Source organism: Schistocerca nitens, chromosome 11, assembly GCF_023898315.1.
Source record: "Schistocerca nitens isolate TAMUIC-IGC-003100 chromosome 11, iqSchNite1.1, whole genome shotgun sequence".
NCBI lineage: Eukaryota > Metazoa > Arthropoda > Insecta > Orthoptera > Acrididae > Schistocerca > Schistocerca nitens.
Window position 1 is genome coordinate 51843347 of NC_064624.1, and position 24542 is coordinate 51867888.

Below are 24542 nucleotides of genomic sequence, written 5' to 3' on the forward strand. Positions count from 1 at the left end.
ATGCACCAGTGAAGGTTTACTGTATCCCTTGGCCCTTCACAGTGACCATGAAACACAGAAATTGCATCGCGATTGAATACAAAATGTACTATGCCGACTTAAGTACAAGAAGAGTGAATTTTCTAAGAGTTTGTGCTTTGAGCGGCTCCTGGGAGACCAGTATTAGATTCCGATGCACAAGTGCAGGTTTACGCTATCCCTTGGACATTCACATTGACCATGCAACACAGAAATTGCATCGGGATTGAATACAAAAAGCACAAATTCGACTTAACTACAAGAAGAGTGAATCTTCTAAGAGTTTGTGCTTTGAGCTGCTCCCGGGCGACCAGTATTAGTTTCTGGTGCACCAGTGCAGGTTTAGTGTATCCCTTGGACATTGACCATGAAGCATAGAAGTTGTATCGGGATTGAATACAAAAGGCACAAATTCGACTTAAGTACAAGAAGAGTGAATCTTCTAAGAGTTTGTGCTTTGAGCGGCTCTTGGGAGACCAGTGTTAGATTGCGATGCGACAGTGCAGGTTTAATGTATCCCTTGGACCTTCACATTGACCATGAAACACAGAAATTGTATCGGGATTGAATACAAAAGGCACAAATTCGCTTTAAGCACAAGAAGAGTGAATCTTCTAAGAGTTTGTGCTTTGAGCGGCTCCTGAGAGACCAGTATTAGCTTCCGATGCACCAGTGCAGGTTTAGTGTATCCCTTGGACCTTCACATTGACCATGAAACACAGAAAGCGCATCGCGATTGAATATAAAAGGGACAATGCTGACTTAAGTACAAGAAGAGTGAATCTTCTAAGAGTTTGTGCTTTGAGCGGCTCCTGGGAGGCCAGTGTTAGATTCCGATGCACTAGTGGAGGTTTAATTTCTCCCTTGGACCTTCATAGTGACCATGAAACACAGAAATTGCATCGGGATTGAATACAAAAAGCACAAATTCGACTTAAAGAAGAGTGAATCTTCTAAGAGTTTGTGCTTTGAGCGGCTCCTGGGAGACCAGGATTAGCTTCCGATGCACCAGTGCAGGTTTAGTGTATCCCTTGGACCTTCACATTGACCATGAAACACAGAAATTGCATCGGAATTGAATACAAAAGGCACAGTGCCGACTTAAGTACAAAAAGAGTGAATTTTCTAAGAGTTTGTGTTTTGAGCGGCTCCTGGGAGACCAGTATTAGATTCCGATGCACCAGTGCAGGTTTGCTGTATCCCTTGGACCTTCACATTGACCATGAAACACAGAAATTGCATCGGGATTGAATACAAAAGGCACAATGCCGACTTAAGTACAAGAAGAGTGAATTTTCTAAGAGGTTGTGCTTTGAGCGGCTCCTGGGAGACCAGTATTAGATTCCGATGCACCAGTGCAGAATTATTGTATCTCTTGGACCTTCACATTGACCATGAAACACAGAAATTGTATCGGGATTGAATACAAAAGGCACAAATTCGGCTTAAGTACAAGAAGAGTTAATCTTCTAAGAGTTTGTGATTTGAACGCCTCCTGGGAGACCAGTATTAGATTCCGATGCACTAGCGCAGGTTTACTGTCTCCCTTGGACCTTCACATTGACCATGAAATCAGAAATTGTATCGGGATTGAATACAAAAGGCACAATGCCGACTTAAGTACAAGAAGAGTGAATTTTCTAAGAGTTTGTGCTTTGAGCGGCTCCTGGGAGACCAGTATTAGTTTCCGATGCACCACTGCAGGTTTACGGTATCCCTTGGACATTCACATTGACCATGAAACACAGAAATTGTATCGGGATTGAATACAAAAGGCACAAATTCGACTTATGTACAAGAAGAGTGAATCTTCTAAGAGTTTGTGCTTTGAGCGGCTCCTGGGAGACCAGTATTAGATTCCGATGCACCAGGGCAGGTTTACTGTATCCCTTGGACTTTCACAGTGACCATGAAACATAGAAATTGCATCGGGATTGAATACAATAGGCACAAATTCGACTTAACTACAAGAAGAGTGAATCTTCTAAGAGCTTGTGGTTTGAGCGGCTCCTGGGGGACCAGTATTAGCTTCCGATGCACCAGTGCAGGTTTAGTGTATCCCTTGGACCTTCACATTGACCATGAAACACAGAAATTGTATCGGGATTGAATACAAAAGGCACAAATTCGACTTAAGTACAAGAGGAGTGAATCTTCTAAGAGTTTGTGCTTTGAGCGGCTCCTGGGAGACCAGTATTAGATTCCGTGCACCAGTGCAGGTTTACTGTATCCCTTGGACCTTCACAGTGACCATGAAACACAGAAATTGTATCGGCATTGAATACAAAAGACACAAATTCGACTTAAGTACAAGAAGAGTGAATCTTCTAAGAGTTTGTGCTTTGAGCGGCTCCCGTGAGACCAGTATTAGATTCCGATGCACCAGTGCGGGTTTGCTGCATCCCTTGGACCTTCACAGTGACCACGAAACACAGAAATTGCATCGGGATTGAATACAAAGGGCACAAATTCGACTTACCTACAAGAAGAGTGAATCTTCTAAGAGTTTGTGCTTTGCGCGGCTCCTGGGAGACCTGTATTTGCTTCTGATGCACCAGTGCATGTTTAGTGTATCCCTAGGACCTTCACATTGACCATGAAACACGGAAAGCGCATCGCGATTGAATACAAAAGGGACATTGCCGACTTAAGTACAAGAAGAGTGAATCTTCTCAGAGTTTGTGATTTGAGCGGCTCCTGGGTGACCAGTATTAGATTCCGATGCACCAGTGCAGGTTTACTGTATCCCTTGGACCTTCACATTGACCATTAAACGTAGAAAGCGCATCGCGATTGAATACAAAAGGGACAATACCGACTTAACTACAAGAAGAGTGAATCTTATAAGAGTTTGTGCTTTGAGCGAATCCTGGGAGACCAGTGTTAGATTCCGATGCACCAGTGCAGGCTTACTGTATTCCTTGGACCTTCACATTGACCATGAAATCAGAAATTGTATCGGGATTGAATACAAAAGGCACAATGCCGACTTAAGTACAAGAAGAGTGAATTTTCTAAGAGATTGTGCTTTGAGCGGCTAATGGGAGACCAGTATTAGTTTCCGATGCACCACTGCAGGTTTACGGTATCCCTTGGACATTCACATTGACCATGAAACACAGAAATTGTATCGGGATTGAATACAAAAGGCACAAATTCGACTTATGTACAAGAAGAGTGAATCTTCTAAGAGTTTGTGCTTTGAGCGGCTCCTGGGAGACGAGTATTAGATTCCGATGCACCAGGGCAGGTTTACTGAATCCCTTGGACTTTCACAGTGACCATGAAACATAGAAATTGCATCGGGATTGAATACAATAGGCACAAATACGACTTAACTACAAGAAGAGTGAATCTTCTAAGAGCTTGTGGTTTGAGCGGCTCCTGGGGGACCAGTATTAGCTTCCGATGCACCAGTGCAGGTTTAGTGTGTCCCTTGGACCTTCACATTGACCATGAAACACAGAAATTGTATCGGGATTGAATACAAAAGGCACAAATTCGACTTAAGTACAAGAAGAGTGAATTTTCTAAGAGGTTGTGCTTTGAGCGGCTCCTGGGAGACCAGGATTTGCTTCCGATGCACCAGTGCAGGTTTAGTGTATCCCTTGGACCTGCACATTGACCATGAAACACAGAAAGCGCATCGCGATTTAATACAAAAGGGACAATGCCGACTTAAGTACAAGAAGAGTGAATCTTCTAAGAGTTTGTGCTTTGAGCGGCTCCTGGGAGACCAGTATTAGATTCCGATGCACAAGTGCAGGTTTACGCTATCCCTTGGATCTTCACATTGACCATGCAACACAGAAATTGCATCGGGATTGAATACAAAAACCACAAATTCGACTTAACTACAAGAAGAGTGATTCTTCTAAGAGTTTGTGCTTAGAGCGGCTCCTGGGCGACCAGTATTAGCTTCTGGTGCACCAGTGCAGGTTTAGTGTATCCCTTGGACCTTCACATTGACCATGAAACACAGAAAGCGCATCGCGATTGAATATAAAAGGGACAATGCCGACATAAGTACAAGAAGAGTGAATCTTCTAAGAGTTTGTGCGTTGAGCGGCTCCTGGGAGACCAGTGTTGGATTCCGATGCACCAGTGCAGGTTTACTGTATCCCTTGGACATTGACCATGAAGCATAGAAGTTGTATCGGGATTGAATACAAAAGGCACAAATTCGACTTAAGTACAAGAAGAGTGAATCTTCTAAGAGTTTGTGCTTTGAGCGGCTCTTGGGAGACCAGTGTTAGATTGCGATGCACCAGTGCAGGTTTAATGTATCCCTTGGACCTTCACATTGACCATGAAACACAGAAATTGTATCGGGATTGAATACAAAATTCACAAATTCGCTTTAAGCACAACAAGAGTGAATCTTCTAAGAGTTTGTGCTATGAGCGGCTCCTGGGAGACCAGTATTAGCTTCCGATGCACCAGTGCAGGTTTAGTGTATCCCTTGGACCTTCACATTGACCATGAAACACAGAAAGCGCGCGCGATTGAATATAAAAGGGACAATGCCGACTCAAGTACAAGAAGAGTGAATCTTCTAAGAGTTTGTGCTAAGAGCGGCTCCTGGGAGGCCAGTATTAGATTCCGATGCACTAGTGCAGGTTTAATTTCTCCCTTGGACCTTCACAGTGACCATGAAACACAGAAATTGCATCGGGATTGAATACAAAAAGCACAAATTCGACTTAACTTAAAGAAGAGTGAATCTTCTAAGAGTTTGTGCGTTGAGCGGCTCCTGGGAGACCAGTGTTGGATTCCGATGCACCAGTGCAGGTTTACTGTATCCCTTGGACATTGACCATGAAGCATAGAAGTTGTATCGGGATTGAATACAAAAGGCACAAATTCGACTTAAGTACAAGAAGAGTGAATCTTCTAAGAGTTTGTGCTTTGAGCGGCTCTTGGGAGACCAGTGTTAGATTGCGATGCACCAGTGCAGGTTTAATGTATCCCTTGGACCTTCACATTGACCATGAAACACAGAAATTGTATCGGGATTGAATACAAAAGGCACAAATTCGCTTTAAGCACAACAAGAGTGAATCTTCTAAGAGTTTGTGCTATGAGCGGCTCCTGGGAGACCAGTATTAGCTTCCGATGCACCAGTGCAGGTTTAGTGTATCCCTTGGACCTTCACATTGACCATGAAACACAGAAAGCGCATCGCGATTGAATATAAAAGGGACAATGCCGACTTAAGTACAAGAAGAGTGAATCTTCTAAGAGTTTGTGCTATGAGCGGCTCCTGGGAGACCAGTATTAGCTTCCGATGCACTAGTGCAGGTTTAATTTCTCCCTTGGACCTTCACAGTGACCATGAAACACAGAAATTGCATCGGGATTGAATACAAAAAGCACAAATTCGACTTAACTTAAAGAAGAGTGAATCTTCTAAGATTTTGTGCTTTGAGCGGCTCCTGGGAGACCCGTATTAGCTTCCGATGCACCAGTGCAGGTTTGGTGTATCCCTTGGACTTTCACGTTGACCATGAAACACAGAAAGCGCATCGCGATTGAATACAGAAGGGACAATGCCGTCTTAAGTACAAGAAGAGTGAATCTTCTAAGAGTTTGTGCTTTGAGCGGCTCCTGTGAGACCAGTATTAGATTCCGATGCACCAGTGCAGGTATATTGTCTCCTTTGGACCTTCACAGTGTCCATGAAACACAGAAATTGCATCGGGATTGAATAGAAAAAGCACAAATTCGACTTAAGTACGAGAAGAGTGAATCTTCTAAGAGTTTGTGCTTTGAGCGGCTCCTGGGAGACCCGTATTAGCTTCCGATGCACCAGTGCAGGTTTAGTGTATACTTTGGACCTTCACATTGTCCATGAAACACAGAAAGCGCATCGGGATTGAATACAGAAGGGACAATGCCGACTTAAGTACAAGAAGAGTGAATTTTCTAAGAGTTTGTGTTTTGAGCGGCTCCTGGGAGACCAGTATTAGATTCCGATGCACCAGAGCAGGTTTACTGTATCCCTTGGACCTTCACATTGACCATGAAACACAGAAATTACATCGGGATTGAATACAAAAGGCACAAATTCGGCTTAAGTACAAGAAGAGTTAATCTTCTAAGAGTTTGTGATTTGAACGCCTCCTGGGAGACCAGTGTTAGATTCCGATGCACTAGCGCAGGTTTACTGTCTCCCTTGGACCTTCACAGTGACCATGAAACACAGAAATTGTATCGGGATTGAATACAAAAGGCACAAATTCGACTTAAGTACAAGAAGAGTGAATCTTCTAAGAGTTTGTGCTTTGAGCGGCTCCTGGGACACCAGGATTAGCTTGCGATGCACCAGTGCAGGTTTAGTGTATCCCTTGGACCTTCACATTGACCATGAAACACAGAAAGCGCATCGCTACTGAATACAAAAGGGACAATGCCGACTTAAGTACAAGAAGAGTGAATCTTCTTAGAGTTTGTGCTTTGAGCGGCTCCTGGGAGACCAGTATTAGCTTCCGATGCACCTGTGCGGGTTTAGTGTATCCCTTGGACTTTCACATTGACCATGAAACACAGAAATTATATCGGGATTGCATACAAAAGGCACAAATTCGACTTAAGTACAAGAAGAGTGAATCTCCTAAGAGTTTGTGCTTTGAGCGGCTCCTGGGACACCAGGATTTGCTTGCGATGCACCAGTGCAGGTTTAGTGTATCCCTTGGACCTTCACATTGACCATGAAATCAGAAATTGTATCGGGATTGAATACAAAAGGCACAATGCCGACTTAAGTACAAGAAGAGTGAATTTTCTAAGAGTTTGTGCTTTGAGGGGCTCCTGGGAGACCAGTATTAGATTCCGATGCACCAGTGCAGGTTTACGGTATCCCTTGGACATTCACATTGACCATGAAACACAGAAATTGTATCGGGATTGAAAACAAAAGGCACAAATTCGACTTAAGTACAAGAAGAGTGAATCTTCTAAGAGTTTGTGCTTTGAGCGGCTCCTGTGAGACCAGTATTAGATTCCGATGCACCAGTGCAGGTATATTGTCTCCCTTGGACATTCACATTGACCATGAAACACAGAAATTGTATCGGGATTGAATACAAAAGGCACAAATTCGACTTAACTACAAGAAGAGTGAATCTTCTAAGAGTTTGTGCTTTGCGCGGCTCCTGGGAGACCTGTATTTGCTTCTGATGCACCAGTGCAGGTTTAGTGTATCCCTAGGACCTTCACATTGACCATGAGACACGGAAAGCGCATCGCGATTGAATAGAAAAGGGACAATGCCGACTTAAGTACAAGAAGAGTGAATCTTCTAAGAGTTTGTGCTTTGAGCGGCTCCTGGGAAACCAGTATTAGATTCCGATGCACCAGTGCAGGTTTACTGTATCCCTTGGACCTTCACATTGACCATTAAACATAGAAAGCGCATCGCGATTGAATACAAAAGGGACAATGCCGACTTATGTACAAGAAGAGTGAATCTTCTAAGAGTTTGTGCTTTGAGCGACTCCTGGGAGACCAGTGTTAGATTCCGATGCACCAGTGCAGGTTTACTGTATCCCTTGGACCTTCACATTGACCATGAAAGCAGAAATTGTATTGGGATTGAATACTAAAGGCACAATGCCGACTTAAGTACAAGAAGAGTGAATTTTCTAAGAGTTTGTGCTTTGAGCGGCTCCTGGGAGACCAGTATTATTTTCCGATGCACCAGTGCAGGTTTACGGTATCCCTTGGACATTCACATTGACCATGAAACACAGAAATTGTATCGGGATTGAATACAAATGGCACAAATTCGACTTATGTACAAGAAGAGTGAATCTTCTAAGAGTTTGTGCTTTGAGCGGCTCCTGGGAGACCAGTATTAGATTCCGATGAACCAGGGCAGGTTCACTGTATCCCTTGGACCTTCACAGTGACCATGAAATACAGAAATTGCATCGGGATTGAATACAATAGGCACAAATTCGACATAACTACAGAAGAGTGAATCTGATAAGAGCTTGTGGTTTGAGCGGCTCCTGGGGGACCAGTATTAGCCTCCGATGCACCAGTGCAGGTTTAGTGTATCCCTTGGACCTTCTCATTGACCATGAAACACAGAAATTGTATCGGGATTGAATACAAAAGGCGCAAATTCGACTTAAGTACAAGAAGAGTGAATCTTCTAAGAGTTTGTGCTTTGAGCGGCTCCTGGGAGACCAGGATTAGCTTCCGATGCACCAGTGCAGGTTTAGTGTATCCCTTGGACCTTCACATTGACCATGAAACACAGAAAGCGCATCGCGATTGAATACAAAAGGGACAATGCCGACTTAAGTACAAGAAGAGTGAATCTTCTAAGAGTTTGTGCTTTGAGCGGCTCCTGGGAGACCAGTATTAGATTCCGATGCACAAGTGCAGGTTTACGCTATCCCTTGGACATTCACATTGACCATGCAACACAGATATTGCATCGGGATTGAATACAAATAGCACAAATTCGACTTAACTACAAGAAGAGTTATTCTTCTAAGAGTTTGTGCTTTGAACGGCTCCTGGGAGACCAGTAATAGCTTCTGGTGCACCAGTGCAGGTTTAGTGTATCCCTTGGACCTTCACATTGACCATGAAACACAGAAAGCGCGTCGCGATTGAATATAAAAGGGACAATGCCGACTTAAGTACAAGAAGAGTGAATCTTCTAAGAGTTTGTGCTTTGAGCGGCTCCTGTGAGACCAGTATTAGATTCCGATGCACCAGTGCAGGTATATTGTCTCCTTTGGACCTTCACAGTGACCATGAAACACAGAAATTGCATCGGGATTGAATAGAAAAAGCACAAATTCGACTTAAGTACGAGAAGAGTGAATCTTCTAAGAGTTTGTGCTTTGAGCGGCTCCTGGGAGACCCGTATTAGCTTCCGATGCACCAGTGCAGGTTTAGTGTATACTTTGGACCTTCACATTGTCCATGAAACACAGAAAGCGCATCGGGATTGAATACAGAAGGGACAATGCCGACTTAAGTACAAGAAGAGTGAATTTTCTAAGAGTTTGTGCTTTGAGCGGCTCCTCGGAGACCAGTATTAGATTCCGATGCACCAGTGCAGGTTTACTGTATCCCTTGGACCTTCACATTTACCATGAAACACAGAAATTGCATCGGAATTGAATACAAAAGGCACAATGCCGACTTAAGTTCAAGAAGAGTGAATTATCTAAGAGGTTGTGCTTTGAGCGGCTCCTGGGAGACCAGTGTTAGATTCCGATGCACCAGTGCAGGTTTACTGTATCCCTTGGACCTTCACATTGACCATGAAACACAGAAATTGTATCGGGATTGAATACAAAAGGCACAAATTCGGCTTAAGTACAAGAACAGTTAATCTTCTAAGAGCTTGTGCTTTGAGCGGCTCCTGGGAGACCAGTATTAGATTCCGATGCACTAGTGCAAGTTTGCTGTATCCCTTGGACCTTCACATTGACCATGAAACACAGAAATTGCATCGGGATTGAATACAAAAGGCAAAATGCCGACGTAAGTACAAGAAGAGTGAATTTTCTAAGAGGTTGTGCTTTGAGCGGCTCCTGGGAGACCAGTATTAGATTCCGATGCACCAGTGCAGGTTTAGTGTATCCCTTGGACCTTCCCAGTGACCATGAAACACAGAAAACGCATCGCGATTGAATACAAGAGGGACAATGCCGACTTAAGTACAAGAAGAGTGAATCTTCTAAGGGTTTGTGTTTTGAGCGGCTCCTGGGTGACCAGTGTTAGATTCCGATGTACCAGTGCAGGTTTACTGTCACCCTTGGACCTTCACAGTGACCATGAAACACAGAAATTGCATCGGGATTGAATACAAAAGGCACAATGCCGACTTAAGTACAAGAAGAGTGAATTTTCTAAGAGGTTGTGCTTTGAGCGGCTCCTGGGAGACCAGTATTAGATTCCGATGCACCAGTGCAGGTTTACTGCATCCCTTGGACCTTCACATTGACCATGAAACACAGATATTCCATCGGGATTGAATACAAAAGGCACAATGCCGACATAATTACAAGAAGAGTGAATCTTCTAAGAGTTTGTGCTTTGAGCGGCTCCTGGGAGTCCCGTATTAGCTTCTGATGCACCAGTGCAGGTTTAGTGTATCCCTTGGACTTTCAAATTGACCATGAAACACAGAAAGCGCATCGCGATTGAATACAAAAGGCACAATGCCGACTTAAGTACAAGAAGAGTGAATCTTCTAAGAGTTTGTGCCTTGAGCGGCTCCTGTAAGACCAGTGTTAGATTCCGATGCACCAGTGCAGGTTTACTGTATCCCTTGGAGCTTCACATTGACCATGAAACACAGAAATTTTATCGGGATTGAATACAAAAGGCACAAATTCGGCTTAAGTACAAGAACAGTGAATCTTGTAAGAGTTTGTGCTTTGAGCGGCTCCTGGGAGACCAGTATTAGATTTCGATGCAATAGTGCAGGTTTACTGTATCCCTTGGACCTTCACATTGACCATGAAACACAGAAATTGCATCGGGATTGAATACAAAAGGCACAATGCCGACTTAAGTACAGGAAGAGTGAATTATCTAAGAGGTTGTGCTTTGAGCGGCTTCTGGGAGACCAGTGTTAGATTCCGATGCACCAGTTCAGGTTTACTGTATCCCTTGGACATTCACATTGACCATGAAACACAGAAATTGTATCGGGATTGAATACAAAAGGCACAAATTCGGCTTAAGTACAAGAAGAGTGAATCTTCTAAGAGTTTGTCTTTTGAGCGGCTCCTGGGAGACCAGTGTTACATTCCGATGCTCCAGTGCAGGTTTACTGTATCCCTTGCACCTTCACAGTGACTATGAAACACAGAAATCGTATCGGGATTGAATACAAAAGGCACAAAATCGACTTAAGTACAAGAAGAGTGAATCTTCTAAGAGTTTGTGCTTTGAGCGGCTCCTGGATGTCCAGTGTTAGATTGCGATGCACCAGTGCAGGTTTGCTGTATCCCTTGGACCTTCACATTGACCATGAAACACAGAAATTGTATCGGGATGGAATACAAAAGGCACAAATTCGCCTTAAGTACAAGAAGACTGAATCTTCTAAGAGTTTGTGCTTTGAGCGGCTCCTGGAAGTCCAGTGTTAGCTTCTGATGCACCAGTACAGGTTTAGTGTATCCCTTGGACCTTCACATTGACCATGAAGCACAGAAATTGCATCGGGATTGAATACAAAAGGCACAATGCCGACTTAAGTACAAGAAGAGTGAATGTTCTAAGAGTTTGTGATTTGAGCGGCTCCTGGGAGACTAGTGTTAGATTCCGATGCACCAGTGCAGGTTTACTGTATCAATTGGACTTTCACATTGACCATGAAACACAGACGTTGTATCGGCATTGAATACAAAAGGCACAAATTCGATTTAAGTACAACAAGAGTGAATCTTCTAAGAGTTTGTGCTTTGAGCGGCTCCTGGGAGACCAGTATTAGATTCCGATGCACCAGTGCAGGTTTACTGTATCCCTTACCCCTTCACATTGACCATGAAACACAGAAATTGTATCGGGAGTGAATACAAAAGGCACAAATTCGGCTTAAGTACAAGAAGAGTCAATCTTGTAAGAGTTAGTACTTTGAGTGGCTGCTGGGAGACCAGTAATAGATTCCGATGCTCCAGTGCCGGTTTACTGTATCCCTTCGACCTTCACATTGACCATTTAAAACAGAAATTGCAGCGGGATTGAATACAAAAGGCACAATGCCGACTTAAGTACAAGAAGAGTGAATTATCTAAGAGGTTGTGCTTTGAGCGGCTCCTGGGAGACCAGTGTTAGATTCCGATGCACCAGTGCAGGTTTACTGTATCCCTTGGACCTTCACAGTGACCATGAAACACAGAAATTGCATCGGGATTGAATACAAAAGGCACAATGCCGACCTAAGTACAAGAAGAGTGAATCTTCTAAGAGTTTGTGCTTTGAGCGGCTCCTGGGAGACCAGTGTTAGATTCCGATGCACCAGTGCAGGTTTACTGTATCCCTTGGACCTTCACATTGACCATGAAACACAGAAATTGTATCAGGATTGAATACAAAAGGCATAAATTCGGCTTAAGTATAAGAAGAGTGAATCTTCTAAGAGTTTGTGCTTTGTGCGGCTCCTGGGAGACCAGTGTTAGATTCCGATGCACCAGTGCAGGTTTAGTGTATCCCTTGCACCTTCACAGTGACCATGAAACACAGAAATCGTATCGGGATTGAATACAAAAGGCACAATGCCGACTTAAGTAAAAGAAGAGTGAATCTTCTAAGAGTTTGTGCTTTGAGCGTCTCCTGGGAGACCAGTGTTAGATTGCGATGCACCAGTGCAGGTTTAGTTTATCCCTTGGACCTTCACATTGACCGTGAAACACAGAATGCGCATCGCGATTGAATACAAAAGGGCCAATGCCTACTTAAGTACAAGAAGAGTGAATCTTCTAAGGGATTGTGCTCTGAGCGGCTCCTGGGAGACCAGTGTTAGATTCCGATGCACCAGTGCAGGTTTACTGTCTCCCTTGGACCTTCACATTGACCATGAAACACAGAAATTGCATCGGGATTGAATTCAAAAGGCACAATGCCGACTTAAGTACAAGAAGAGTGAATTTTCTAAGAGGTTGTGCTTTGAGCGGCTCCTGGGAGACCAGTATTAGATTCCGATGCACCAGTGCAGGTTTAGTGTATCCCTTGGACCTTCCCATTGACCATGAAACACAGAAAACGCATCGCGATTGAATACAAGAGGGACAATGCCGACTTAAGTACAAGAAGAGTGAATCTTCTAAGAGTTTGTGTTTTGAGCGGCTCCTGGGAGACCAGTGTTAGATTCCGATGCACCAGTGCAGGTTTACTGTCACCCTTGGACCTTCACAGTGACCATGAAACACAGAAATTGCATCGGGATTGAATACAAAAGGCACAATGCCGACTTAAGTACAAGAAGAGTGAATTTTCTAAGAGGTTGTGATTTGAGCGGCTCCTGGGAGACCAGTATTAGATTCCGATGCACCAGTGCAGGTTTACTGCATCCCTTGGACCTTCACATTGACCATGAAACACAGAAATTCCATCGGGATTGAATACAAAAGGCACAATGCCGACATAATTACAAGAAGAGTGAATCTTCTAAGAGTTTGTGCTTTGAGCGGCTCCTGGGAGTCCCGTATTAGCTTCTGATGCACCAGTGCAGGTTTAGTGTATCCCTTGGACTTTCAAATTGACCATGAAACACAGAAAGCGCATCGCGATTGAATACAAAAAACACAATGCCGACTTAAGTACAAGAAGAGTGAATCTTCTAAGAGTTTGTGCCTTGAGCGGCTCCTGTAAGACCAGTGTTAGATTCCGATGCACCAGTGCAGGTTTACTGTATCCCTTGGAGCATCACATTGACCATGAAACATAGAAATTTTATCGGGATTGAATACAAAAGGCACAAATTCGGCTTAAGTACAAGAACAGTGATTCTTGTAAGAGTTTGTGCTTTGAGCGGCTCCTGGGAGACCAGTATTAGATTTCGATGCACCAGTGCAGGTTTACTGTATCCCTTGGACCTTCACATTGACCATGAAACACAGAAATTGCATCGGGATTGAATACAAAAGGCACAATGCCGACTTAGGTACAGGAAGAGTGAATTATCTAAGAGGTTGTGCTTTGAGCGGCTTCTGGGAGACCAGTGTTAGATTCCGATGCACCAGTGCAGGTTTACTGTATCCCTTGGACATTCACATTGACCATGAAACACAGAAATTGTATCGGGATTGAATACAAAAGGCACAAATTCGGCTTAAGTACAAGAAGAGTGAATCTTCTAAGATTTTGTCTTTTGAGCGGCTCCTGGGAGACCAGTGTTACATTCCGATGCTCCAGTGCAGATTTACTGTATCCCTTGCACCTTCACAGTGACCATGAAACACAGAAATCGTATCGGGATTGAATACAAAAGGCACAAATTCGACTTAAGTACAAGAAGAGTGAATCTTCTAAGAGTTTGTGCTTTGAGCGGCTCCTGGATGTCCAGTGTTAGATTGCGATGCACCAGTGCAGGTTTGCTGTATCCCTTGGACCTTCACATTGACCATGAAACACAGAAATTGAATCGGGATGGAATACAAAAGTCACAAATTCGCCTTAAGTACAAGAAGACTGAATCTTCTAAGAGTTTGTGCTTTGAGCGGCTCCTGGAAGTCCAGTGTTAGCTTCCGATGCACCAGTACAGGTTTAGTGTATCCCTTGGACCTTCACATTGACCATGAAGCACAGAAATTGCATCGGGATTGAATACAAAAGGCACAATGGCGACTTAAGTACAAGAAGAGTGAATGTTCTAAGAGTTTGTGATTTGAGCGGCTCCTGGGAGACTAGTGTTAGATTTCGATGCACCAGTGCAGGTTTACTGTATCCCTTGGACCTTCACATTGACCATGAAACACAGAAGTTGTATCGGCATTGAATACAAAAGGCACAAATTCGATTTAAGTACAAGAAGAGTGAATCTTCTAAGAGTTTGTGCTTTGAGCGGCTCCTGGGAGACCAGTATTAGATTCCGATGCACCAGAGCAGGTTTACTGTATCCCTTGGACCTTCACATTGACCATGAAACACAGAAATTGTATCAGGATTGAATACAAAAGGCATAAATTCGGCTTAAGTACAAGAAGAGTGAATCTTCTAAGAGTTTGTGCTTTGAGCGGCTCCTGGGAGACCAGTGTTAGATTCCGATGCACCAGTGCAGGTTTAGTGTATCCCTTGCACCTTCACAGTGACCATGAAACACAGAAATCGTATCGGGATTGAATACAAAAGGCACAATGCCGACTTAAGTAAAAGAAGAGTGAATCTTCTAAGAGTTTGTGCTTTGAGCGTCTCCTGGGAGACCAGTGTTAGATTGCGATGCACCAGTGCAGGTTTGCTGTATCCCTTGGACCTTCACATTGACCATGAAACACCGAAATTGTATCGGGATGGAATCCAAAGGCACAAATTCGCCTTAAGTACAAGAAGAGTGAATCTTCTAAGAGTTTGTGCTTTGAGCGGCTTCTGGAAGTCCAGTGTTAGCTTCCGATGCACCAGTGCAGGTTTAGTGTATCCCTTGGACCTTCACATTGACCGTGAAACACAGAATGCGCATCGCGATTGAATACAAAAGGGCCAATGCCTACTTAAGTACAAGAAGAGTGAATCTTCTAAGAGATTGTGCTTTGAGCGGCTCCTGGGAGACCAGTGTTAGATTCCGATGCACCAGTGCAGGTTTACTGTATCCCTTGGACCTTCACATTGACCATGAAACACAGAAATTGCATCGGGATTGAATGCAAAAGGCACAATGCCGACTTAAGTACAAGAAGAGTGAATTTTCTAAGAGTTTGTGCTTTGAGCGGCTCCTGGGAGGCCAGTGTTAGATTCCGATGCACCAGTGCAGGTTTACTGTATCCCTTGGATCTTCACATTGACCATGAAACACAGAAATTACATCGGGATTGAATACAAAAGGCACATTGCCGACTTAATTACAAGAAGAGCGAATTTTCTAACAGTTTGTGCTTTGAGCGGCTCCTGGGAGACCAGTATTAGATTCTGATGCACCAGTGCAGGTTTACGGTATCCCTTGGACAATCACATTGACAATGCAACACAGAAATTGCATCGGGAATCAATACAAAAAGAACAAATTCGACTTAACTACAAGAAAAGTGAATCTTCAAAGGATTTGTGATTTGAGCGGCTCCTGGGAGACCCGTATTGGCTTCTGATGCACCAGTGCAGGTTTAGTGTATCCCGTAGCCTTTCACATTGACCATGAAACACAGAAAGCGCATCGCGATTGAATACAAAAGGGATAATGCCGACTTAAGTACAAGAAGATTGAATCTTCTAAGAGTTTGTGGTTTGAGCGGCTCCTGGGAGACTAGTGTTAGATTCCGGTGCACCAGTGCAGGTTTTCTGTATCCCTTGGACTTTCACATTGACCATGAATCACAGAAGTTGTATCGGGATTGAATACAAAAGCACAAATTCGATTTAAGTACAAGAAGAGTGAATCTTCTAAGAATTTGTGATTTGAGCGGCTCCTGGGAGACCAGTGTTGGATTCCGATGCACCAGTGCAGGTTTACTGTATCCCTTGGACCTTCACAGTGACCATGAAACTCAGAAATTGCATCGGGATTGAATACAAAGTACAAGAAGAGTGAATCTTCTAAGAGTTTGTGCTTTGAGCTTCTCCTCGGAGACCAGTATTAGATTCCGATGCACCAGTGCAGGTTTACTGTATCCCTTGGACCTTCACATTTACCATGAAACACAGAAATTGCATCGGAATTGAATACAAAAGGCACAATGCCGACTTAAGTTCAAGAAGAGTGAATTATCTAAGAGGTTGTGCTTTGAGCGGCTCCTGGGAGACCAGTGTTAGATTCCGATGCACCAGTGCAGGTTTACTGTATCCCTTGGACCTTCACATTGACCATGAAACACAGAAATTGTATCGGGATTGAATACAAAAGGCACAAATTCGGCTTAAGTAAAAAAGAGTGAATCTTTTAAGAGTTTGTGCTTTGAGCGGCTCCTGGGAGGCCAGTACTAGATTCCGATGCACCAGTGCAGGTTTACTGTATCCCTTGGACCTTCACATTGACCATGAAACACAGAAATTGCATCGGGATTGAATATAAAAGGCACAATGCCGACTTAAGTACAAGAAGAGTGAATTTTCTAAGAGGTTGTGCTTTCAGCGGCTCCTGGGAGACCAGTATAAAATTCCGATGCACCAGTGCAGGTTTACTGTATCCCTTGGACCTTCACATTGACCATGAAACACAGAAATTGTATCGGGATTGAATACAAAAGGCACAAATTCGGCTTAAGTACAAGAAGAGTTAATCTTCTAAGAGTTTGTGCTTTGAGCGGCTCCTGGGAGACCAGTATTAGATTCCGATGCACCAGTGCAAAGTTGCTGTATCCCTTGGACCTTCACATTGACCATGAAACTCAGAAATTGCATCGGGATTGAATACAAAAGGCAAAATGCCGACGTAAGTACAAGAAGAGTGAATTTTCTAAGAGGTTATGCTTTGAGCGGCTCCTGCGAGACCAGTATTAGATTCCGATGCACCAGTGCAGGTTTAGTGTATCCCTTGGACCTTCCCATTGACCATGAAACACAGAAAGCGCATCGCGATTGAATACAAGAGGGACAATGCCGACTTAAGTACAAGAAGAGTGAATCTTCTAAGAGTTTGTGTTTTGAGCGGCTCCTGGGAGACCAGTGTTAGATTCCGATGCACCAGTGCAGGTTTACTGTCACCCTTGGACCTTCACAGTGACCATGAAACACAGAAATTGCATCGGGATTGAATACAAAAGGCACAATGCCGACTTAAGTACAAGAAGAGTGAATTTTCTAAGAGGTTGTGCTTTGAGCGGCTCCTGGGAGACCAGTATTAGATTCCGATGCACCAGTGCAGGTTTACTGCATCCCTTGGACCTTCACATTGACCATGAAACACAGAAATTCCATCGGGATTGAATACAAAAGGCACAATGCCGACATAATTACAAGAAGAGTGAATCTTCTAAGAGTTTGTGCTTTGAGCGGCTCCTGGGAGTCCCGTATTAGCTTCTGATGCACCAGTGCAGGTTTAGTGTATCCCTTGGACTTTCAAATTGACCATGAAACACAGAAAGCGCATCGCGATTGAATACAAAAGGCACAATGCCGACTTAAGTACAAGAAGAGTGAATCTTCTAAGAGTTTGTGCCTTGAGCGGCTCCTGTAAGACCAGTGTTAGATTCCGATGCACCAGTGCAGGTTTACTGTATCCCTTGGACCTTCACATTGACCATGAAACACAGAAATTGCATCGGGATTGAATACAAAAGGCACAATGCCGACTTAAGTACAGGAAGAGTGAATTATCTAAGAGGTTGTGCTTTGAGGGGCTTCTGGGAGACCAGTGTTAGATTCCGATGCACCAGTGCAGGTTTACTGTATCCCTTGGACATTCACATTGACCATGAAACACAGAAATTGTATCGGGATTGAATACAAAAGGCACAAATTCGGCTTAAGTACAAGAAGAGTGAATCTTCTAAGAGTTTGTCTTTTGAGTGGCTCCTGGGAGACCAGTGTTACATTCCGATGCTCCAGTGCAGGTTTACTGTATCCCTTGTACCTTCACAGTGACCATGAAACACAGAAATCGTATCGGGATTGAATACAAAAGGCACAAATTCGACTTAAGTACAAGAAGAGTGAATCTTCTAAGAGTTTGTGCTTTGAGCGGCTCCTGGATGTCCAGTGTTAGATTGCGATGCACCAGTGCAGGTTTGCTGTATCCCTTGGACCTTCACATTGACCATGAAACACAGAAATTGTATCGGGATGGAATACAAAAGGCACAAATTCGCCTTAAGTACAAGAAGACTGAATCTTCTAAGAGTTTGTGCTTTGAGAGGCTCCTGGAAGTCCAGTGTTAGCTTCCGATGCACCAGTACAGGTTTAGTGTATCCCTTGGACCTTCACATTGACCATGAAGCACAGAAATTGCATCGGGATTGAATACAAAAGGCACAATGGCGACTTAAGTACAAGAAGAGTGAATGTTCTAAGAGTTTGTGATTTGAGCGGCTCCTGGGAGACTAGTGTTAGATTCCGGTGCACCAGTGCAGGTTTACTGTATCCCTTGGACTTTCACATTGACCATGAATCACAGAAGTTGTATCGGGATTGAATACAAAAGCACAAATTCGATTTAAGTACAAGAAGAGTGAATCTTCTAAGAATTTGTGATTTGAGCGGCTCCTAGGAGACCAGTGTTGGATTCCGATGCACCAGTGCAGGTTTACTGTATCCCTTGGACCTTCACAGTGACCATGAAATCAGAAATTGTATCGGGATTCAATACAAAAGGCACAAATTCGGCTTAAGTACAAGAAGAGTGAATCTTCTAATAGTTTGTGCTTTGAGCGGCTCCTCGGAGACCAGTATTAGATTCCGATGCACCAGTGCAGGTTTACTGTATCCCTTGGACCTTCACATTTACCATGAAACACAGAAATTGCATCGGGATTGAATACAAAAGGCACAATGCCGACTTAAGTTCAAGAAGAGTGAATTATCTAAGAGGTTGTGCTTTGAGCGGCTCCTGGGAGACCAGTGTTAGATCCCGATGCACCAGTGCAGGTTTACTGTATCCCTTGTACCTTCACATTGACCATGAAACTCAGAAATTGCATCGGGATTGAATACAAAAGGCACAATGCCGACTTAAGTACAAGAAGAGTGAATTTTCTAAGAAGTTGTGCTTTCAGCGGCTCCTGGGAGACCAGTATTAGATTCCGATGCACCAGTGCAGGTTTACTGTATCCCTTGGACCTTCACATTGACCATGAAACACAGAAATTGTATCGGGATTGAATGCAAAAGGCACAAATTCGGCTTAAGTACAAGAAGAGTCAATCTTCTAAGAGTTTGTGCTTTGAGCGGCTCCTGGGAGACCCGTATTAGATTCCGATGCACCAGTGCAGGTTTACTTTATCCCTTGGACCTTCACATTGACCATGAAACACAGAAATTGCATCGGGAGTGAATACAAAAGGCACAATGCCGACTTAAGTACAAGAAGAGTGTATCTTCCAAGATTTTGTGCCTTGAGCGGCTCCTGGGAGACCAGTGTTAGATTCCGATGCACAAGTGCAGGTTTACTGCATCCCTTGGACCTTCACATTGACCATGAAATCAGAAATTGTATCGGGATTGAATACAAAAGGCACAAATTCGGCTTAAGTACAAGAAGAGTGAATCTTCTATGAGTTTGTGCTTTGAGCGGCTCCTGGGAGACCAGTGTTACATTCCGATGCACCAGTGCAGGTTTAGTGTATCCCTTGCACCTTCACATTGACCATGAAACACAGAAAGCGCATCGCGATTGAATACAAAAGCGACAATGCCGACTTAAGTACAAGAAGAGTGAATCTTCTAAGAGTTTGTGCTTTGAGCGGCTCCTGGGAGACCAGTATTAGATTCTGATGCACCAGTGCAGGTTTACGGTATCCCTTGGACATTCACATTGTCAATGCAACGTAGAAATTGCATCAGGATTGAATACAAAAAGCACAAATTCGACTTAACTACAAGAAAAGTGAATTTTCAAAGGATTTGTGATTTGAGCGGCTCCTGGGGGACCAGTATTGGCTTCCGATGCACCGGTGCAGGTTAACTGTATCCCTTGGACCTTCCCATTGACCATGAAACACAAAAATTGCATCGGGATTGAATACAAAAGGCACAATGCCGACTTAAGTACAGGAAGAGTGAATTATGTAAGAGGTTGTGCTTTGAGCGGCTTCTGGGAGACCAGTGTTAGATTCCGATGCACCAGTGCTGGTTTACTGTATCCCTTGGACATTCACATTGACCATGAAACACTGAAATTGTATCGGAATTGAATACAAAAGGCACAAATTCGGCTTAAGTACAAGTAGAGTGAATCTTCTAAGAGTTTGTCTTTTGAGCGGCTCCTGGGAGACCAGTGTTAAATTCCGATGCTCCAGTGCAGGTTTACTGTATCCCTTGCACCTTCACAGTGACCATGAAACACAGAAATCGTATCGGGATTGAATACAAAAGGCACAAATTCGACTTATGTACAAGAAGAGTGAATCTTCTAAGAGTTTGTGCTTTGAGCGGCTCCTGGGAGACTAGTGTTAGATTCCGATGCACCAGTGCAGGTTTACTGTATCCCTTGTACTTTCACATTGACCATGAAACACAGAAGTTGTATCGGGATTGAATACAAAAGGCACAAATTCGATTTAAGTACAAGAAGAGTGAATCTTCTAAGAGTTTGTGCTTTGAGCGGCTCCTGGGAGACCAGTGTTAGATTCCGATGCACCAGTGCAGGTTTACTGTTTCCCTTGGACCTTCACATTGACCATGAAACACAGAAATTGCATCGGGATTGAATACAAAAGGCACAATGCCGACTTAAGTACAAGAAGAGTGAATTTTCTAAGAGGTTGTGTTTGAGCGGCTCCTGGGAGACCAGTATTAGATTCCGATGCACCAGTGCAGGTTTACTGTATCCCTTGGACCTTCACATTGACCATGAAACACAGAAATTGTATCGGGATTGAATACAAAAGGCACAAACTCGGCTTAAGTACAAGAAGAGTGAATCTTCTAAGAGTTTGTGCTTTGAGCGGCTCCTGGGAGACCCGTATTAGATTCCGATGCACCAGTGCAGGTTTACTGTATCCCTTGGACCTTCACATTGACCATGAAACACAGAAATTTCATCGGGAGTGAATACAAAAGGCACAATGCCGACTTAAGTACAAGAAGAGTGTATCTTCCAAGAGTTTGTGCCTTGAGCGGCTCCTGGGAGACCAGTGTTAGATTCCGATGCACAAGTGCAGGTTTACTGTATCCCTTGGACCTTCACATTGACCATGAAATCAGAAATTGTATCGGGATTGAATACAAAAGGCACAAATTCGGCTTAAGTACAAGAAGAGTGAATCTTCTAAGAGTTTGTGCTTTGAGCGGCTCCTGGGAGACCAGTGTTACATTCCGATGCACCAGTGCAGGTTTAGTGTATCCCTTGCACCTTCACATTGACCATGAAACACAGAAAGCGCATCGCGATTGAATACAAAAGCGACAATGCCGACTTAAGTACAAGAAGAGTAAACTTTCTAAGAGTTTGTGCTTTGAGCGGCTCCTGGGAGACCAGTATTAGATTCTGATGCACCAGTGCAGGTTTACGGTATCCCTTGGACATTCACATTGACAATGCAACAAAGAAATTGCATCAGGATTGAATACAAAAAGCACAAATTCGACTTAACTACAAGAAAAGTGAATCTTCAAAGGATTTCTGATTTGAGCGGCTCCTGGGGGACCAGTATTGGCTTCCGATGCACCAGTGCAGGTTAACTGTATCCCTTGGACCTTCACATTGACCATGAAACACAAAAATTGCATCGGGATTAAATACAAAAGGCACAATGTCGACTGAAGTACAAGAAGAGTGAATCTTCTAAGAGTTTGTGCTGTGAGCGGCTCCTGTAAGACCAGTATTAGCTTCCGATGCACCAGTGCATGTTAACTGTATCCCTTGGACCTTCACATTGACCATGAAACACAAAAATTGCATCGGGATTAAATACAAAAAGCACAATGCCGACTGAAGTACAAGAAGACTGAATCTTCTAAGAGTTTGTGCTTTGAGCGGCTCTTGGGGGACCAGTATTAGCTTCCGATGCACCAGTGCAGGTTTACTGTATCCCTTGTACCTTCACATTGACCATTAAACATAGAAAGCGCATCGCGATTGAATACAAAAGGGACAATGCCGACTTAAGTACAAGAAGAGTGAATTTTCTAAGAATTTGTGCTTTGAGCGGCTCCGGGGAGACCAGTGTTAGATTCCAATGCACCAGTGCAGGTTTACTGTATCCCTTGGACCTTCACATTGACCATGAAACACAGAAATTCCATCGGGATTGAATACAAAAGGCACAATGCCGACATAATTACAAGAAGAGTGAATCTTCTAAGAGTTTGTGCTTTGAGCGGCTCCTAGGAGACCAGTATTAGATTCTGATGCACCAGTGAAGGTTTACGGTATCCCTTGGACATTCACATTGACCATGAAACACAGAAAGCGCATCGCGATTGAATATAAAAGGGACAATGCCGATTTAAGTACAATAAGAGTGAATATTCTAAGGGATTGTGCTCTGAGCGGCTCCTGGGAGACCAGTGTTAGACTCCGATACACCAGTGCAGGTTTACTGTCTCCCTTGGACCTTCACAGTGACCATGAAACACAGAATTTGCATCGGGATTGAATACAAAAAGCACAAATTCGACTTAACTACAACAAGAGTGAATCTTCTAAGAGTTTGTGCTTTGAGCGGCTCCTGGGAGACCCGTATCAGCTTCCGATGCACCAGTGCTGGTTTAGTGTATCCCTTGGACTTTCACATAGACCATGAAACATAGAAAGCGCAACGCGATTGAATTCGGAAGGGACTATGCCGACTTAAGTACAAGAAGAGTGAATCTTCTAAGAGTTTGTGCTTTGAGCGGCTCCTGGGAGACCAGTGTTAGATTCCGATGCACCAGTGCAGGTTTACTGTATCCCTTGGACCTTCACATTGACCATGAAACACAGAAATTGTATCGCGATTGAATGCAAAAGGCACATATTCGATTTAAGTACAAGAAGAGTGAATCTTCTAAGAGTTTGTGCTTTGAGCGGCTCCTGGGAGACCAGTGTTAGATTCCGATGCACCAGTGCAGGTTTACTGTATCCCTTGGACCTTCACATTGACCATGAAACACAGAAATTACATCGCAATTGAATACAAAAGGCACAACGCCGACTTAATTACAAGAAGAGTGAATTTTCTAAGAGTTTGTCTTTCGAGCGGCTCGTGGGACTCCAGTATTAGATTCCGATGCACCAGTGCAGGTTTACTGTATCCCTTGGATCTTCACATTGAGCATGAAACACAGAAATAGCATCGGGATTGAATACAAAAGGCACAATGGCGTTTTAAGTACAAGAAGAGTGAATCTTCTAAGAGTTTGTGCTTTGAGCGGCTCCTGGGAGACCAGTATTAGATTCCGATGCACCAGTGCAGGTTTACTGTATCCCTTGGACATTCACATTGACCATGAAACACAGAAATTGTATCTGGATTGAATACAAAAGGCACAAATTCGGCTTAAGTACAAGAAGAGTGAATCTTCTAAGAGTTTGTACTATGAGCGGCTCCTGGGAGACCAGTGTTACATTCCGATGTATCCAGTGCAGGTTTAGTGTATCCCTTGCACCTTCACAGTGACCATGAAACACAGAAATCGTATCGGGATTGAATACAAAAGGCACCAATTCGACCTAAGTACAAGAAGAGTGAATCTTCTAAGAGTTTGTGCTTTGAACGGCTCCTGGGAGACCAGTGTTACATTGCGATGCACCAGTGCAGGTTTGCTGTATCCCTTGGACCTTGACATTTACCATGAAACACAGAAATTGTATCGGGATGGAATACAAAATGCACAAATTCGCCTTAAGTACAAGAAGACTGAATCTTCTAAGAGTTTGTGCTTTGAGAGGCTCGTTGACGTCCAGTGTTAGCTTCCGATGCACCAGTGCAGGTTTAGTGTATCCCTTGGACCTTCACATTGACCATGAAACACAGAAAGCGCATCGCGATTGAATACAAAAGGGACAATGCCGACTTAAGTACAAGAAGAGTGAATCTTCTAAGAGTTTGTGCTTTGAGCGGCTCCTGGGAGACCAGTGTTAGATTCCGATGTACCAGTGCAGGTTTATTGTCTCCCTTGGGCCTTCACAGTGACAAAGAAACACAGAAAGCGCATCGGGATTGAATACAAAAGGCACAATGCCGACCTAAGTACAAGAAGAGTGAATTTTCTAAGAGTTTGTGCTTTGAGCGGCTCCTGGGAGACCAGTGTTAGATTGCGAT